Genomic DNA, 17,635 nt, shown 5'->3' with positions numbered 1-17,635 from the left:
GAAATTGAAAACACCACCGGTGGAAATATGGGGCACTATCCCGCGTACTGGTTTCGTGGGATCAAACCCTACCGAAGGAAGTAAATAGTTACCCTCCAATACATTTTTCGAACTAAATCTGTCACATGTTGTGCATATTCGTAAATCGATTTTCAGACAAACACAGTGTTTCTGCTGCCAAAAAGCGATTCCACTGTGAATAATTATGTATTGATTATATTTCTTGCGGCACCGAACCTTTCTGCTGCACAACTGCTTTCGCAAATGTCTGTTTTTGGGACATCTGGTATTAATCAATTATGCTATCTTGACTAATCTGCCTACGCAAATTCTGGTGGTGCTGGTGCGACACGGACAATGCAATGGTTTCTATTCAGATCAAGGTGCAAAAGGGTTCCCTCGAGCTTCGGCCGCATGGACAATCAGAGCACATGTCAACGCAATAATGGGGTAATCTTGGTCGAAAGGCTAACAGCTTGCGCATCAGGACAGCTGAACAATTCGATAACATTATTTGAACAAATTTTGCCGTATGAGCAGGAGAATATTCCTTTTCGTCTGACACTGATGAGAAATATTAAAATTATCTAATTTATTTCAATATGCTCATTGAAATACATATGTCTCGCATTACTTTATTTGAACAAGTGCTCGAAACAAATATGAAAAATACTTACGTCTATATGAAAAAACATCGTCGATTGATTACAAAACAGTATTGTTAATGAGAAACCCAATCTCAATCGAACAATAGGGAACTGAACGATATTGGATAATGTAGTTGGTATGATATACGTGGTAAATATAGTGAGGGGAGAGAATTGAGCTTATTTTTCGTGTAGAGAACCTGATATAGTCGACGTCTAACAGTCTTCCTCGAATCAAAAATGCAAAGAAAATTGGAGCACTCAACATTCTTGCCTTAACGGGTAGCGTACTCCCTCACTATTTTCGTAGAATTTAACCAAATATTTTCTCTGCTCAAATATCACCATTTGAATTACATTATTGTCGACGCACATGTGAATAGTCGAATATAACTCTTACGTCACTCTATTCATATGAAACCCTGATTAATCCACATAGCGGCGTTGGTGTCTTTCTCGTTGCAAAAAAGTACTAAAAAATGCTAGTGAGTGTTTTGTTGCGAGTAATTCGGCCAATGCTAAGTTACAAAAAGTGTGTCTAAAAAATTGGTTACACATACACAGTAAATACGGAGTATTCGAGAGACGGGTGCTTGGGACTATCTCCGGCGGTGTGCAAGAAGACGGTATGTGGCGGCGAAGAGTGGACCACGAGCTCGCCCTGCTCTACGGCGAACCCAGTATCCAGAAGGTAGCTAAAGCCGGAAGGGTACGATGGGCACGTCATGTTGCAAGAATGCCGGACAGCAACACTGCAAAGATGGTGTTCGCTTCCGATCCGGCGTGGAGCGCAGCGAGCGAGGTGGGCAGACCAGGTGCAAAACGACTCGAGGATGGAGAGATGCGGCCTCGAACCGTGTATTGTGGCGTCAAATTGTTGATTCAGTGTTACCTGTTTAGGTGTAAAGTAAATAAATGAAAAAAAAAACACACACACACATACATACATACACACATAACAGACATCACCTCAATTCGTCGAGCTGAGTCTTCTATCAAAAGTTTGGTTTTGAAGTGATCATATAGCCTTTACGTATACTTAGTATACGAGAAAAGAAATAGGGCGTAATTTTAAAATGAATGGATCAGATAACGTTTTTGTGATGTTGCTGGTTCAAGAAGATAGTAGGGTCACAAAGAACAGACGTTCATCTTACGTCGCCATGTTGTGTAAAACTTTGTACTGGTCATTTTGAAGTATGTCGTTATGCCTCCGTTGCGCGGTGCTAGTGTGCTAATAATGTTGGTGAAAATTTTGCCGTATTTCCAAAACTTTCCGTAGTAGCCCAGAAGTGAGTGACTCATTCGCAATGCAGAAGAAGACACAGCTACAGATCCGTAGATTTTCTCGTGGGATCATAACAATATTAGAAAGCCGACCGAATACTTCAACCAAAAAGATAGATGACATAAAACAACTGTAAAGTAATATCCCAGCAAATGGTAATGGATGTCTAAGATGTGTTTGGGCTCTATAAAAAACAGGTCCTACCAAAGGGACCGTGTGTGCCTAAGAGCATAAAATATTCACCTTCATGAAGCACCTTCGGTCCGAGTTTTGACATTCGTGTTTTGATTCTTCAAAACATATTAATGCTGATGACTTACTCATTTGATTGTGGTAAATGCGCGTGAAAAAAAAATAAATAGTCCTGATTAGATTGACATTTTTGGCCAATGGATCATCAGGATTAGATCTGTGTGTATCTTCAGTGGCCTTATGAGCTAACGCGTTTACGGATTACCTATAGGAGTACCAATCCGGAGATGGCGAGTTCGATTCTCGGTCCGGTTTAGGATGTTTTCGGGTTGGAAACATTCTTCCTGGTAGTGTATCCATTATACTTGCTACACAAGATACATATTCATGCAGTAGTGGGCATAGAAAAGCAATTAATAACTGAGGGAATGATAATAGAACAGTAAGTTGAAAAGCCGTTGAAATGTAGAGCCATTGAAGTAGAAGAAGTATTTACCTAAATCATCAAAAATGTGTTCAGTTTTACGGTAATTAAAAAATTTGGGAAATTTAAATAAATACTCATTGACTCATTGAATATGAATACGTTTAGAAATGAGGTGACAAAGAAGGCCGAAGGGCTTCATAAAAAATAATCAATTATTTAAAGCTCTGGTGTGGCACTCAAAGCCCAAAGCCTGGTCCTGGTGTAGGAGTGGGACTCTAAGCAAATGTTACACGACTGATCGAGCGTCTGGTGCGGCAGCGTCTGTTCTGATATACAACGGCTGAATAAGGAATGCTATTCCCCAGAAGCATGTATATAGGGAGTCTTTTACCACCAACAACCTACTGTTCCGACGAGAAACTGACTCTGTAGTTATGAAGTGGGAACTTATAAAAGTTATGAAAGGATGATCGTTACCATATTCACGCAAGTTCGTACACCAACCACTTATACCGATTTGCAAGACAGAGAGAACTGCTACAATCAACCCAAGCTAGCGTAGATAGAATTCCGAAGGATAATATCAAGATCTGTATGGGTAATTTCAATGCGATGATAGGGTCCGACAGTTAGAATCATGACCTCGAAAAAATTGAGCAAAAACGGAGAGCGATTTGCCGAGTTCTGTGGTAACAACAACATGGTGGTCAGGACCGTCATCCGATAGTGCCGATATCGCGTCTGATCATCATCTCTTCATCGGCGAAATAAGCCTCCACGTTGCGCGGATTCTTCTGCAGAAAAAGGTGTTGGACGATTGTTTATACACACGGCAACTGAAAGATGTAAAGGTCGTTGAAGAGCTGGAGACTCGTGCTGCAGATATGCACAGTCTTCGAAAAAATGAAAAAGGCGAATTATTGCTACACTAATTATTGATTTATTTATTTATTTATTGGGAGCAGGGAAAAGCCCGCTTGAGCTGAACAGTTAGAAATTCATTAGCTCTCACTCACGCGGGTGCAAAACCTCCTCATCTTTCTATGCATCAACAGATTACAATATCCAAATGATACAATTCGGCTTAAAACTACATCCAACAATAAACTTAAATCTAACCCTAGCTACTACTGATTGTCGTTTACAAGGTGAGAAAAGTTCGTACGGAGAGTGTTACGTAAGCCATTTTTCTGGGTTTTTCAAACATATTGCTATATGAATTCGCATAGCATATATGTAGAAACACACATAGACACATTCTTCGGACAGGTCCACCAGAGCATTGATTTTTCAAACTCAATTTTTGACATTATCTATGTATTTCCCTTATTTTCCAATACCTAAATCATCAAATAAAATATGAAACGGACCTGCATTCGTTTCATAGACAACCCTAGTTTCACGGAATTTTGCGCCTGATAGTTAGTCTATGAAAAAGTGCTCCAATCAATGAGATTTAAGTGAGGATGGGCGTTAATCAAAAAGCTGGTTTATTTGATCGGGTAATCAAAGCAAATTTAGAAGAATATTTTCAAGAAATCTAGAAACCGGAAATGAAAGGAAAAAAGAAAATTCTGGGTCTCTCGGGTATGAACCAGTGGATACTCGTTCTTTCCCGTGCAGATCGCCGAGTAGTAAAGTCTATTTTAAAGGAAAAAAAAAACTTAGCTGTGATTCAGATCCAAATTAGTGAAAAGTGAAGCCTATTTAAAAGTAATTGCAATTAAATCTTAAAAAGTAAACTTGAAATTAATCTATTCTATCTTAAAGCACAGAGAACAGACATGGAGGCTCGAACAAAATTTCTTGCAAAACATGTTTAAACAAACACACCGAGCCTCAACGCCATCGACGTCGACATTGCAACTCACAATCTCATTTTGACAACACGATGGCGCTAGTATGCTCTTGCATGCATAACGACACTAGCGCACAGTGGCATTTTTTGACGACGCTAGCTCTGATTATGCACGGGATAACGGCGACATTCCAAAGTTATTTCAAAATAAACAGTAAAAATTTATCACAACATGGCGAGTGCAGCTTCAACGTCTGTTCTCTGTGCTTAAAGCTACTTTCTGAATACAGAAATTGGTTCTGGAGCTGAAACAAATAGTGAGTCGTGTTGTGCAGAAAACTAGTACAAAGTAAGCAATAAGAAAAATATTGAAACAAGCATGTAATTAATTGTAATTGTTAATACTAGGAAAGTAAGTCTTAAACCACAGACAAACAGCTTGAACATTTTTCTGAAAAATCCATCGTCCAATTCCTCTACCACCATCTTGCGAAACAAAACACATACTATCATGAATTTTACACTGAGATGTTGGCCGCAAAAACATGGCGGCACCTGAAATGTATACAATATTTGACGTGAATCGTCAATATTGCTTGAAAGTTGTAAGCAAACTTGTTAGGAAGAGGTCCATTTCCGCGTAGAATAGTGTAAATATCCGCATCTCAAGTTTTACGCGCTGTTTACTTTTTATTATTTTATTCTGTGTTAGTTTGTGGTGATATTTGGGTGCTAATTCGTTCTATGTTACAGTCACCGTCGTGACTCGTGACAACGTTCCACCATTGGGTGGAAGATTGAATAAGTGGGGAAAGACAGAGCAGTATATCCTAAAGGAGCGGCATCTAGCTATTTTCAAGCCTGCTCTGTATACTGTAGCCAGTGAAGTTAATACGTCGGCTACAGATCAGACTGAAGGGGCGATCCCCTGTGTGCCCTTCTGCCTCGTAGCTGCGCGCTACCCTATAGAGCCTACACAGAGTGCATGGTCATCTAGAAAAGATCTTGCCCTCACTAGCACCACCCGTCAACACGTGGTTTCTGAGACAGTGAGCAGTATCTGCGAAGACCATTCCCAGAGTGATTGCCCATACTTACGCTCGGGAAATAATGTCCATGGTTAATATCCAGTCTTGATCAGCACCCCACTTCCACTGCAAAGGGATATCCAGAAAACGAACTGGTAAACCAAATTTTTCGACGCATGCGGGCGTCCGGTACGAGCCACTAACGTAGACCCGGCGTCGTTCTCTCCGTTTGACCTGACGACGCACTAACCGATCCCGTAACTAGTCGTATCGATCATTCGACACCCCCCACACAAGTAAGCGTTGACGGTCATCATCTCCATCGAGGTCGCCACGACCACACAGCTACGTGCCTGCTACCTAGCGCACCAGCCTTCGCTGATATTGAAGGTAAATTACCTACAAACATCAGAGCTGTAAGTACCCGACACGAATAATTGCACCTACTCGCAATACCACTACCAATAGGAATAGGAATAATCAAATTATAGTCGTTAGGATAGAAAGTTTTGAAGCATGTAAAAACTCACGAAATTCAAAAGAAGAAACATAGAGTGACGTCACCATTAGAGAACAGACAATTTTAATTTTGAACAGCCAACAACCGATGAATGAAAGGATGATAGGTTTAAAACAGAAATGCTTGCAACTCCTAGTTAATAATTGTAAATAAATCATTACCTTTTAATGGTTTCTCTTACACTTTTTTAATAAACTATTTGTTAAATTTAAGAATTAATAAAAAAAAACGTTTTTTGACTATTTGAATTTGAGAAAGAACAATTCTCGGGTACTTATTCAAAAGGGCGTATGTGATGTAAACAAAGATTCAAACGTCGATTTGTCCGATCTGATAGCCCTCCCACGCAAACCATCACCATAGACAGATATGGGGAGGCTTCGGCTACCCGTTGGTGGTGTTGGTTTGCGTGGGAGTGCCATCAGATTGGACAAATCGACGTTTGAATCTTTGTTTACAAAATCACATACGTCCTTTTGAATAAGTACCCGAGAATTAATGGATTGGAGAGGAATATTTTGGGTAGATTTTGACCTGCTTTCAGAGGTGGACCTGTTAAAGGGTAGAACAAAAAGTTAGCTGGGCAAATAAATCATAAATTCTTGCAGACGGTGTTCACCGTCTGGCGCATAAGCTAGAATTTGAGAGTCCTTAGCAGAAACCCCCTTACAAATCTTTTAGCGAAAAATAAGTGTTTGATTAACAATTAGTATAATTGATAATAAGGTACCAGTCAAAACAATTAATGCAAGAGATGGCGTTTTTTCAATGGTAGTAAAATCGAAATTTCATCACTATTAGACTACTAATCAGTACAAACTAAGTGCAGGATATAATCTTTCCACCTCATACTTCATTCCTTATCACTACTTTCATCTAAAACACCACCATTTTCCATAAATTTGCAAAATACTTGATTTTTCCATACATTAAATCAATTTCCAACTACCATTCTTCCATGAGCTCATGGTTAAAATTGTGAAAATCTCAGAACATAGAGTAGCAGACTTAACATCACAGATAGAAACGCCGGTATCGCCACTCAGTGACGAGTACCGTAAACATGGTGCACAAAAGGTTGTTGTCTACACTTTTTACGACTGCTGCACCCTGGAAGTAAATGTCATCGAAGTAAGCAGTCGGTCCCTCATTGGGCCCTCCTTAGCTGTGCGGTAAGACGCGCGGCTACAAAGCAAGATCATGCTGAGGGTGGCTGGGTTCGATTCCCGGTGCCGGTCTAGGCAATTTTTGGATTGGAAATTGTCTCGACTTCCCTGGGCATAAAAGTATCATCATGTTAGCCTCATGATATACGAATGCAAAAATGGAACCTGGCTTAGAAACCTCGCAGTTAATAACTGTGGAAGTGCTTAATGAACACTAAGCTGCGAGGCGGCTCTGTCCCAGTGTGGGGATGTAATGCCAATAAGAAGAAGAAGATAATTGATAATAATTGATTATTTCGTGTTCCTATAGTTGCAAATCCAATTGTTTTCTTACGGGACTCGCAACTATAGGAACACTACCGCAAATATTGGTGCAAAGGCCATTGAAAATAAGGTATTTGAGGATTATTTACCGACTTCGAGTGTATTCCTGAGCTATTGTCGTTTGTTCCGTATAGTGACAGTTCACTTAATTGATCAACAATGTGGGTTGCTACGTTTAATGGAATGTACACACGGTCAAGCAGTTTGACCAACATTGACTCCACCTCTCGTTTATTCAAACATCCATCAAGTTTTAGCAACAGCGGCACGAACAATCAATTTATTCAACCAACAATATCACACACAAACGACCGAAGCGTCAACTTGAGCACCAACCATAAAAAAATATATGGGGGTTGTGCAACTTCACTACAAATGCTCAAACATGTTCGGCGAGCATTGACTCCACCCCCGACTACTCAAACCAAAATCAAACCGTTTTAATTTTTTCCAACCGAGCCACCAACTGTCAAATGGTTGTTCGAACAGGTTCGGACAACTTCACACACGTTCAAACAAAACAGCAACCGAAGCGTTTTCTTGGGGGCGGAGTCAATGTTCGTCAAACTGCTTGACTGGTGTGTACGTTGCATAATATGTAAATTCACTAAAAACTACAGTACCGCAACTATAAGAGCATCCATGACTATCGGAACTTTTACCCTACTGCTTTCAGAGGTCCAAAGGTGACCTGCCAGCTTAGTTAGGAACAGTACTATGCAACCATCAATGTGAGATTTCTCGGTGTAGAAGTTTCGGCATGATGGTACGTTTTGACATGGCAGGTGAATTGAACAACTCAGTTGAATTCAATTGATTTGAATATGTTCAACTTTCTTTTCGTTCAAGTGAATTGAATTACGGAGTTTACAAGTTCAATTTGCGTTCGATTCAAGCGATTGCTGAATTCACTTGCCTTGTCTAAACGTAGCATTAGTGAGCAACGACTGTATCCATCAACAACGACAGCAACGTTAGTAATCAAGGGCTGTATCCCCATAGCCTCCTGGGGCTTATGAACCTCAAACTGCATTGAGAGTGACTATGTCCCTAGTAGCACAGTTCAGATCGATTTGATTGCAGCAACTCCAATGTGACTGGATTTAGTTGCATATGAGTTACAATGACTGATATGTGACAAGTGTGCTACTCGGGTGTGCTTTCATGCATCGGAAACCAAATGAAATGTAACCCACCTAGTGAAAAATTATAAAATGTCAGATCAATCAAAGCTAATTGCCTATTTCCGGGGATTAAACCACCCGACTTGGACGTTAATTTACAATGTTATGAAAACTCATATGTGAATATGTACGTTATGGTCCTTCGTAGCTTAGTTGGTTAAAGCACCAGTCTAGCGTACTGTTGGGTCATGGGTTCGAGTCCCATCGAAGGGAAAGTGGTTACCTCCAATACATTTTCCAAATCAATATCTTCCACATAACGTACATAGTCACATATGAGTTTTCATAACATTGTAAATTATAAAATATCTTCAACGATGGTGTTGATGAACAGTGTACTTATCAGATAACTAATGTTAGATTTCTTGAAGTATATTATTTCACGAGGAATAGGCAATATATATACATTTTTTTTCAGAACTAGTTCTGTTATTGAAGTTACCTTCAAACAGTTTGGCGTTTGAAAACCCAAGTTTAAAAGCGATCGTTCGGAATATGAAGTCTAGTTGTACACACTTTCGTCTACTATCTTAATAAAATTTATCATTAGATTTCTATCGTATTTTTAGAGAATTTTCAATTTCAGTTGGGCCGCAATTTTAATTAGTGTACGTTTTTGCCTTTCTCGTACAACAAAGTTGTACCGAAAGGCAATTTTACTGTGTAAAATTAAAAAAGGCACCCTAAAAATGGTCAATTTGTGCAAACCAATTTTTCTGACCCAAAATAGAAGCTAAATATTTTCTAAATTTGACGCAAAATATTCAGAAAAAATACATCACGTTTATTAAATGGATATTATCTATAGGATGCATCGAAATTTTCATGGAACATTACATGCATTTCAATTTGCCGACTATTTTTAGTGTGCTTATAATTTCGCGAAATCGAAGCAAATTCTGCTCTTCCCTCCTATGGGAAACCCCATTGCTATCTGTCAGAGTTTGAGTGAAACATGGCCGCCATCTCCTTCTCTCTGTTGATCTACTGTAAAAACCCATAAAGAACTGTGATTGGTTGTGTGAAGAATTTTGCTTCGACTTCGCGAATAGTAACTTTCAATTCGAGCAGATATTTTATTTATTACACACCGTCTTCGAAAATGAACGAACGCAAACGACACACGACACACGACATACGATCATAAATTAAAACCCAAATTAATCCACCTAGCGTTGGTGGTACCTATCTCGCGCATTATAAAAATGAGAAGAACATATAAGAGAGGTCGAATTTGCACTTTAGGGGGATATATGTTACTTTTTCCTTCAATTTATGTCTATTTGCGGTCACTTGAGTGCATCGGTTTCTGTAAAAAAAATTAATTTGATTTTGAAAAAATCATGGCCAAAAAAACAATGGTTTTTGAATAACTCTGGAACGCAATGGCCGATCGAACCAATTTTCAAATGGAAACAACTAGACCGCAATCCGCATCGACTGCAAGTTGTTGCGAGCAAATTGGATAATCACATTTTTGTACACACACACATACAGACATCACCTCGATTCTTCAAGCTGAGTCGATTGGTATATAACACTATATGGGTCTCCGAGCCTTCTATCAAAAGTTCGGTTTCGAAGTGATCCTATAGCCTTTACGTATACTGTTTATACGAAAAAGGCAAAAAGAATTGAAATTTATTTTTATTTTGATTACCTAGTAGCTAACCTGTCCTGTGTTTCATGGAGAGTACATTGTGGCTTGAGTTGTATGCCACCTTTAAATAAGCAATTCGCATTATCGAGTCGATATCCCACATACCCTTCGCATAAAACCACTTTAAACTTATTAGTTTACCCCAACCATAACTTGTGTCATAAACATACCTACTGGCAGGCAGATTGGATCGGATACTTTCAATAATGAAACAATCATTTGATAGAAGTCACCTGCTGCTGCAATTACGGCTCTTGAGTAGTGTTGTTAGAATAAATAAAAACGCACACATTTTAGCAGGCACTGAGCAGTGCGCCTAATAGGCGGCAGTAACAGCAAAATGTCGTACTTTCTGTCTGGCCCAATCGTGGCTTCGATTCACATGTAATCTCCCTTTTTTCGTTTTATAAGCTCCTTTCGTGACCATCCAAAACAGCGATCTACCCTGATAAGTGATGCGTTAAATTATAATTTGTTTGGAAGGAACCCAAAAGAACGATGCGCCGGCACAGTCTGTATAATAGGTTATTGGTATAGACGAATGTCGTGTTTGCTCATCATGATGCAACTTATTTGCCCTTTAAAACTTTTCACATTTGACTGTATATTTCATTTCTCAGCGGTTATAATCCAATTTCCGCCCCTATACTCATTATATTAGGAGAAGTGTTGACCCTGTGACGACAGAAGTCAACCGTTAATAAATTCGGAAAGGAAGAAACGAAAATATTCGTAATTTATATCTCTATGACACGAAATGTTTGAATCCAATTTCATGCAGTCGGGCAATGTATAATATACATAGAAGCTAAAGAAAATTTACATCTATGAATTTTAAACGAAATGATTATTTCGAACCTAAACTTATATTATTTGGCTTGTAATTTTGACTATCAGCCATGACTAACAGCCATTTCACCATTTGTTCACACAAATGATTTGCAGTTAATTCTATTTCTGCAAAAATGTCATGATTTTATTGTTATGGCATATTCATAATGTTCTAAAGTTCCATATATGTAGAAAACTGAAGAGATAAGTTATTCGCTACTTTTGGGCTTCTAAGATTTTTAAAGCAGATGCAATACAACTTTCCTTACCATAGTGGTTTAACATTGATAAATGTAAGAAAAAGTTAAAGGCTTGTTTATAAAACAAATTTTGTATGATCAAACTCATTCTTAAAAAAAAACTACGCATTTTATGCTGAATTGTCCATACACACATAAACTGTTCCGAAATACTAACGATTGAATTATCTTCGTTATGCAATACATACAAAGACTAATTATACAAATCCATAGATTATTTGAATGCGGTTGCCTTAATATACAATTAATTGTAAATCAAGGAGAAATGTGGTCCAAGAATTGAATTCAAACTTCCAAATTCAAGGGCGTAGCCAGTGCGGGTCAGGAGGGGGGCCGTCGCTCCCCCTCCTAAATGGTGAAAAGATTGAACGGGTACTGAAATGAATTCCCATAAACATGTGCACTTTACTTTACCAATCATATTCAGAAATAGGTGGTTGAAATTCAAAAGATTCCCAAAAACTTATAAGGGTATCCAGGATCCATAAAATATGAAAGTTCAAAACAACTCGAAACATTTCGGGCTCAAGAATTCCCCTTGAAATCCTTTTAGAAGATTCCCTGGGAACTTCTAAATTCCTTCGAAAAGTTATCCAAAAATTTCTCTGAAAATTGTTCGAAAATTTTTCTCCTGTAATTGTAATTTCTCCTCATCTAGAAACTGTTCACTTTTTTTTAGGAAAATAATTAGGAAATTCCTTGAAGAATTCTTCTATCTCCAAATTTTAATTCTAGACATTTCTTCGGCTATTCTTCCAGAAAAGTCTCCGGCATTTCTTACAGGAATGCATTCTAGAGTTCCTTCGAGAATACATACAGAATTTCCTCCCAAAATTCCACTTCAGAAATTTATTAAGGAAATCCTCCGATTTCGCTCCATAATTTCACTTGTAAATCTATAAGAAATTCCTTCGGAAATTCTTCTAGAAACTTCTCCAGCAATTCCTCCAGGAACTCTTCCTTCAATTCTTCCGGAATAACTTCCAGGAATTTTTCCGGGAATACCTTCATCAATTCAATAGCGAAATCCTCTAGGTTTTCATTTTGAAATTCTTTCCGCGATTACTTCAGAATATTCTTCAAGAATTCCTCTAGAAATTTCTTTAGGAATTTCTCCAGGAATTCGTACAAGTATTTCCCGGGAATACCTTCAGGTACTTCTCCAGGAATTTCTCCGGGAATTTTTCCGCGGAATTGTCTTAGAATTCTTTCCGGACTTCACTCGGAATTTACTCCAGAATTTCTTTCGGGAAATAATTTGAGAGTTCCTACATGATATCTTCCAAGAGTTCTTCCAGGAATTTCTTCAGAACAAAAAAAGAACAGCAATTCATCTGGGAATACTTTCAGGATTTCATCTGGGAATTTCTGCATTAATTCCTCTTGGTATTTTTCCGGGAATTCCTACAGATATTTCTCCAGAAATTTCATCATGAACTTCTCCAAGAATTATTTCAGAACTTCCTTGTGCGAATTCCTCCGGAAGTGCTTGTGAGAGCTCCTCCAGGAGTTTTTCCTAGAGTTCCTCTGGTAATCCCTCCAGGAAATATCCTCCAGGGAATTCCTGGAGGATATTTGGCAGGAATTCACAGGGAAATGAGATTTCGGAAGCTCCACTAGAAATTCAACTCCGGGATTTCAACGGCTGTTCCTCTGAAAATTCCTGGGAATTTATCTACAAACTCCTCCAGAAGTTCCTCGAAGATTTTCTCTGGGAGGTCCTTTAAGAATTCTTCAAGGCGATCCTCCTGAAGTTCATTTGGGAGTTCTGAAGAGAGTTCCTCCAGGATTTCCTCCGAAAATTCTTCAAGTAGTTCTTCAAGAAATTCATCAAGAAGTTCCTCGGGGAGTTCCTCTGGAAATTACTGCGGGAGTTCGTTCTCAGAGGATCACCTGGAGGAATTCCCGTAGGAGCTGCCGGAGGAGCTCTCGTAAGAACTCCCGCAGGAATTTCAGGAGAAACTCCTAGAAGAATTCCTAGAGGACCTCCCGGAGGAACTCCCAGAGAAACTATCGAAAGAACTTCGGGAGGAATTTCCAGCTAAATTTCTGAAGAAAGCCTAAATTATTTCCTGAAAAAAGCCTGAATGATTTCCTGGAAGAACTACTGGTGGGACTCCCGGAGAACTGCCAGTGAAACTTCCAGTAGAATTCTCGGAAAAAATCTTGGAGAATTCATCTTATAGACAAATCTAGTTGAAACCTTTGTAGGGGTATGTAGCTGGACCATCATCATCATCAGAGGACCTCCCGGAGAATTCATTGAGCTTCTGGAGGAATTTCTGTATAAATTCCTGAATAAGCCTGAATACATTCCCGGAGGAATTTTCAGAGGAACCCCGTAGGAACTGCCGATAGAGCTACCGGAATAATTCTCGGAGGAAATCCTGGAGAAATTCTTGGAGGAACTTCCGGTGGAACTCCTGAAAGAATTCCCGGAGGAACTCCCGGAGAATTCCCATAAACATGTGCACTTTACTTTACCAATCATATTCAGAAATAGGTGGTTGAAATTCAAAAGATTCCCAAAAACTTATAAGGGTATCCAGGATCCATAAAATATGAAAGTTCAAAACAACTCGAAACATTTCGGGCTCAAGAATTCCCCTTGAAATCCTTTTAGAAGATTCCCTGGGAACTTCTAAATTCCTTCGAAAAGTTATCCAAAAATTTCTCTGAAAATTGTTCGAAAATTTTTCTCCTGTAATTGTAATTTCTCCTCATCTAGAAACTGTTCACTTTTTTTTAGGAAAATAATTAGGAAATTCCTTGAAGAATTCTTCTATCTCCAAATTTTAATTCTAGACATTTCTTCGGCTATTCTTCCAGAAAAGTCTCCGGCATTTCTTACAGGAATGCATTCTAGAGTTCCTTCGAGAATACATACAGAATTTCCTCCCAAAATTCCACTAGAAGTTCCTTCAGAAATTTATTAAGGAAATCCTCCGATTTCGCTCCATAATTTCACTTGTAAATCTATAAGAAATTCCTTCGGAAATTCTTCTAGAAACTTCTCCGGCCATTCCTCCAGGAACTCTTCCTTCAATTCTTCCGGAATAACTTCCAGGAATTTTTCCGGGAATACCTTCATCAATTCAATAGCGAAATCCTCTAGGTTTTCATTCTGGAATTCTTTCCGCGATTACTTCAGAATATTCTTCAAGAATTCCTCTAGAAATTTCTTTAGGAATTTCTCCAGGAATTCGTACAAGTATTTCCCGGGAATACCTTCAGGTACTTCTCCAGGAATTTCTCCGGGAATTTTTCCGCGGAATTGTCTTAGAATTCTTTCCGGACTTCACTCGGAATTTACTCCAGAATTTCTTTCGGGAAATAATTTGAGAGTTCCTACATGATATCTTCCAAGAGTTCTTCCAGGAATTTCTTCAGAACAAAAAAAGAACAGCAATTCATCTGGGAATACTTTCAGGATTTCATCTGGGAATTTCTGCATTAATTCCTCTTGGTATTTTTCCGGGAATTCCTACAGATATTTCTCCAGAAATTTCATCATGAACTTCTCCAAGAATTATTTCAGAACTTCCTTGTGCGAATTCCTCCGGAAGTGCTTGTGAGAGCTCCTCCAGGAGTTTTTCCTAGAGTTCCTCTGGTAATCCCTCCAGGAAATATCCTCCAGGGAATTCCTGGAGGATATTTGGCAGGAATTCACAGGGAAATGAGATTTCGGAAGTTCCACTAGAAATTCAACTCCGGGATTTCAACGGCTGTTCCTCTGAAAATTCCTGGGAATTTATCTACAAACTCCTCCAGAAGTTCCTCGAAGATTTTCTCTGGGAGGTCCTTTAAGAATTCTTCAAGGCGATCCTCCTGAAGTTCATTTGGGAGTTCTGAAGAGAGTTCCTCCAGGATTTCCTCCGAAAATTCTTCAAGTAGTTCTTCAAGAAATTCATCAAGAAGTTCCTCGGGGAGTTCCTCGGGGAGTTCCTCCGGAAATTACTGCGGGAGTTCGTTCTCAGAGGATCACCTGGAGGAATTCCCGTAGGAGCTGCCGGAGGAGCTCTCGTAAGAACTCCCGCAGGAATTTCAGGAGAAACTCCTAGAAGAATTCCTAGAGGACCTCCCAGAGGAACTCCCAGAGAAACTATCGAAAGAACTTCGGGAGGAATTTCCAGCTAAATTTCTGAAGAAAGCCTAAATTATTTCCTGAAAAAAGCCTGAATGATTTCCTGGAAGAACTACTGGTGGGACTCCCGGAGAACTGCCAGTGAAACTTCCAATAGAATTCTCGGAAAAAATCTTGGAGAATTCATCTTATAGACAAATCTCGTTTAGCTGAAACCTTTGTAGGGGTATGTAGCTGGACCATCATCATCATCAGAGTACCTCCCGGAGAATTCCTTGAGGAGCTCCGAGAGAAATTCTCGGAGGAGCTCCTGGATGAATTTCTGTATAAATTCCTGAATAAGCCTGAATGTATTCCCGGAGGAAATTCTGGAGAAATTCCCGGAAGAATTTTCAGAGGAACCCCCGTAGGAACTGCCGATAGAGCTACCGGAATAATTCTCGGAGGAAATCCTGGAGGAATTCTTGGAGGAACTGCCGGTGGAACTCCTGAAAGAATTCCCGGAAGAACTCCCGGAGAAATTTTCGGAGAAACTCCTGGAGGATGTTCCAGTGGAAATCTTGAAGTTTCCATCGGAATTCTTTCAGGATTTCTTTGGGAATTAATCTAGGAATTCCTCCGAAAATTCCATTGTTGATTTCATTTCTGTATATTTTTTTTTTCAATTTCTGTATAAATTTTCGGTGGAATTTCTGGAGAAATTCTTTGAAATTTTAACAAGAAATTATTTGAAACTTTCTGCGGAATTTCCACGGAAAATTCTTAGGAATTCTACGGTGCAATGTTTCAGAAATTTTTAACAGCACGAAAGAATTATCTGAAGAATTCCCTGCAGAACTTAGAAAGAAATTCGTGGAGGATTTCTTGGAGTAAATAATGGTGGAATTTTCGGATCAAATTGATGGTGGAATTCCTGAAGACATTGCCGAAGAAGTTTCTGGAGGCAATCCTAAAGAATCTGGGCGTGAATGCGTCACGTTTATTGGCGTTTCGTTTTAGTACAAAACGCTTACTTCAACGCTGACGCTCAACGCGCTATTGTGATCCAGCCTTTACTGTTGGTTGTGGATTTGGTTTCAAAGTGTTTGGAGCTTAGAAGGAAAAAGTACCAAGCACTAATATTCATGTGTTTTTATAAGCTACTACATATAGAACTACGATTCAGAAGACCTAAAAAATTTGACACCGAACCCCCCGAACTTCCTCAGCTCATACACATAATCAATGTTGTATCTAATTTTATTTATTTTATTTTATTTATATTATATCTAATTCTTAATGATATTTATGCTAATAAAGAGAAAATTAGCAAATATAAAGTCAGGGGTCAAACGAAAATATTTGTGACATATGTGACAAAATTGATACGAATCTGCATAGGATCAAAACATGTTCATATTCTAAAGATATATAATAGGGATTCACATATCGATTAACTGAAGAAACATGAAAGCATAGCCCTATGGCTGGTAACGGAAATAATATTGTACAATATGAAATATTATAAGATTTCATCAATATTCGTGCTGAAATACATCCTTAAAAACAGGAAATGGAGCCAGAGAAGCTATGTTGGGAAAAAAAAACTTTGGACAATATGTATTTGTATATCTAGTTAATATTAAACAAAAGGAGGAAACATCGACAATTTACTAGCATGATGACGTGAACTGAGATCAAATTTACTCCAACTTGCTTTACTTTATGCTATAAAGCAACTTACTTTGATTTGTACTGTCATTACTTTAGACATTTTCGCATCTCAAATGATTCAAGTAGGGCTTACCGGCTTGAGATCATGAAAATTGGCATTGCATCACTAAGAATAAAATCCGTACTTCAAGCGTTTGAGTTTAAAGGCTCCCCCAGACCTAAGTGATTTTATCGCCGCGACGGCGACAACTAGTCGCCGCGATTCTATCGGTGGGTCGCTGCAGACAATGTTCTATTTACGCTTCCATACCAACGGCGACAGAATTGCAGTCGCCAAGCGCTAGAATCGCGTCGCGACTGTCGCATCGCGTGTGTTTGGGGGAACCTTAAAATTTAATTGTAGGTACCGTAATTCTGGGGGAACATTGATCACCGGGGTAACATTGATCATTTTCACCATTATCAAGAAATGAATAAAATATTATTTCCTGTTATCATAATTACTTATTGTGAGTTAGGTATCTTAATCTTGACTAAATTTGCTAATTAACCATATAACCTTCGAATGAATTT

Source organism: Armigeres subalbatus, chromosome 3 (assembly GCF_024139115.2).
Source record: "Armigeres subalbatus isolate Guangzhou_Male chromosome 3, GZ_Asu_2, whole genome shotgun sequence".
NCBI lineage: Eukaryota > Metazoa > Arthropoda > Insecta > Diptera > Culicidae > Armigeres > Armigeres subalbatus.
This window is presented reverse-complemented; position numbering follows the sequence as displayed.